The sequence below is a fragment of the Pristiophorus japonicus genome, chromosome 9, assembly GCF_044704955.1.
Source record: "Pristiophorus japonicus isolate sPriJap1 chromosome 9, sPriJap1.hap1, whole genome shotgun sequence".
In the NCBI taxonomy this organism is placed as follows: Eukaryota; Metazoa; Chordata; class Chondrichthyes; family Pristiophoridae; genus Pristiophorus; species Pristiophorus japonicus.
In genome coordinates this window covers 168,286,068-168,288,899 of record NC_091985.1, presented here as the reverse complement: position 1 = coordinate 168,288,899, position 2,832 = coordinate 168,286,068, and the positions used below count along the sequence as shown (strand labels likewise).

Here is a 2,832-nt window from a genome sequence, read left to right as displayed (position 1 = left end):
ATTTGCTCTCGGCCTTTTGGCTAAGATCTGCATAACTAACCTGACCAGCCACCATGACGTCCGGGTGGTTTCTCCCTGGTCAGGAAGGTATATGCTTACATTTTTGTAAACAGGAGGTGGGTGGGATTGGTGACCCATCCACCTCCACGGAGGTGTGTGGGGGACCTGACCCATCCACCTCCATGGCACGAACCTGGTATTGCAGTACTTCCAGGAACGGTGCAGTGGCTCTAGGCCTTTTGGCTAAGAGCATTGGCGCAGAGTGATCCTTGACTGGTGCAGGGTGACCTCTGGCGTTTGACAAAGAATTGTAACGATTGGATAACGATTGGACATGAATTTAAAAAAAAAAAAAAAAAAATTTGCTCCAGGTAGCCTTTTGGCTAAGATCAAGTGGAGTACCTGTTGATTGGGCATTCATATGCAAATCGACTGACTGCAGAAACTCGTTTTTTCCAGTTTTGCTGGCTCTGGCCTTTGGCTTGAGCCAGGCGCCAATTGGAGAGAGGAGACAAAATCTGCATGTCGACTAACGATTCGACGGGCCCTTGGGCCTGTCAGGGGGCGGACACGGAGGTCCGCCCGTGCCCCGGACTGGGGCAACGAGAGAATGAAGGCTTCGGCCAAAACTCACAGCGAAAGGAGGAACCTGCAACCCGGATGGCGGCCAACCGAGCGGCGAACCAGGGAGTCCGAAACACCATCCGAGTGACGGTAAAGAAAGTGGAAGGACAGACAATGATCAACCGGGAACTTTTCGTGAAGAAACTCCTGCTGGGAACATGTGGCATGAAACTCGCCGACGTCTTCGCCTTGCAGGACCTCCCGAAGAGAGGTTACTTCGATGTGACCTTCAGAACCGTCACCCTCTGCCTGAAGTTCCTGAAGGGTTTGAAGGAGGCGAGTGAACCGGTGCGCTCAGTGCTAACTTGGGAGCCGCTGTTCACCCTCCCGTCGCAGAGAAGACGCACTATCACAGTGCAAATGTACAACCCCCACATCCCGGTCATTGATGTGCTGACTTTCCTCAACAGGTTTGTCGATGGGGCAGGAAGCAGCAGTGACGTGAAAGACGGGTACGGAATATGGACCAGCAAGCGCCAGATCCAGGCCACCTTGAAGGTGGACGCCAGCGGAACCATCCTGCACCCACCCTCCAGCTTTTCCATCGGAGGAAGCCGGGGCTACATGGTGTACGCTGGCCAACCCAACGTGTGCCGCACCTACGGGAAGGCAGGCCATGTGGCGGCAAGCTGCAAGACGGTCATCTGCCGAAACTGCAAGAACGAGGGCCACCAGTCAAAAGACTGCAAGGAGACCAAGTGCTGCAACCTCTGTGGTCTGGCGGGGCACCTTTAAAAAACTGCCCCAAACGCAATCGCAGCTATGCGCAGGCAGCAAAGAACATTGCACCAGAGGAGGAGGAAGCTGACGGACACAACGCTCCAGAGGAGAGTCACACCCTCCCCCCGACCATGAACTCGGGACAAGACGGCGAGGAAGAGAAGACTGCTACCGCGAGCTGCGAGCCACCAGCAGCCAGCAGCGAACCTCGCCCCCAGAGCACCGAACCCAGAGACGAGCTGACATCAGACGAGGAAGCGGAATGGCAGATAGTCGGGAAAAGGCGCAAGGCCAAGAGGCGACCACCAAGCTCGGCAGAAACCAGCGACGGCAGCTTGTGTGATGAGGAAAAGTGTCACCGCCTGAAGAAGAGGCAATGCGCCATCCCACGGCCACGGAAAAACGGGAGCAGGAAAGCGACCAACACAGCCCTGCCCCAGGAACCAGAGAGCAACAAAGGTCCCAGCGCACACGAGCTCCGGGAAACCGGGAGCGAAGGAGAAACCAACGCAGACCAGCCCCGGGATAACGGGAGCAGCGAAGTGCCCAGCACACCCCACCTCCGGAACACCGGGAGCGACGCAGCGGTCGACGCACACCAGCTCGACACCGCCGCGACTGACGAAAAGGGGGAACCACCAACACCAGGCGAGGACAGTGCAGAGAACATTGAGGACTTAATCACAAAACTGCAACAGTCCCCTGGTCAAAACATCCCCACAGCAGAGGACGATGATGACCACGCCACCCCAGGTGCAGTAAATGTTGAATTTGATGTAAATAGTAATAACTTAGACATGCTGGAAATCGCCATTGTGGAATATGGGGAAACTGAAAACGGTTTACCTGAAATTGAAAACGATGTATCTGAACTGCAATGTATGTAAATGTAAAACATAGCGTAAAAATGGATTTAAAAATTGCTAGTATTAACGTGCGTAGCGTGAAATCGACTACGCGATGTGTTTCCACCTTGGGGTACCTCGCCAAGGTCAAAGCGGACCTGCTGTTCTTGCAGGAGTGCGGCCTGCCGCACTTCAGCAGTTACCGGCAGTGGTCACGATGGTGGACCCATGGACCATCCATTTGGTCAGGGGGCAACGACAGCCGAGCTTCCGGCTTGGGCATTCTGCTGCGGGGAGGCCACTTCACCATCACCGAAGTTAAGGAGGTGGTGGGCGGCCGCCTCCTCGTAGCAGATGTAATGTACAAAAACTCCCCTCTCAGGTTAATTAATGTTTACGCTCCAGCTGTGAAAAACGAGAGGCTGGCCCTCTTCCAGCAGCTCCCACTGCTGCTGGCAACGTCCAGACCGGTCATTCTGGGTGGTGACTTCAACTGCATCATCGATGCGGCTGGACGATCCAGCAGAGCCGACAGCAAACTGGACGCCACGTCCAAACTCCTGATGGATGCGGTAAAAGATGCCAAGCTGTGCGACGTCTTCAGCAACCCTGCAGACGGAGCACCACGCAGATACACCTGGTC

At 55.2% G+C, this 2,832-nt stretch overlaps 1 pseudogene; it reads left to right on the top strand.

Moving 5' to 3' along the window:
• LOC139274404 (U2 spliceosomal RNA) lies at window positions 1-230 on the top strand (annotated as a pseudogene).
• The last annotated feature ends 2,602 nt before the right edge of the window (window positions 231-2,832 follow it).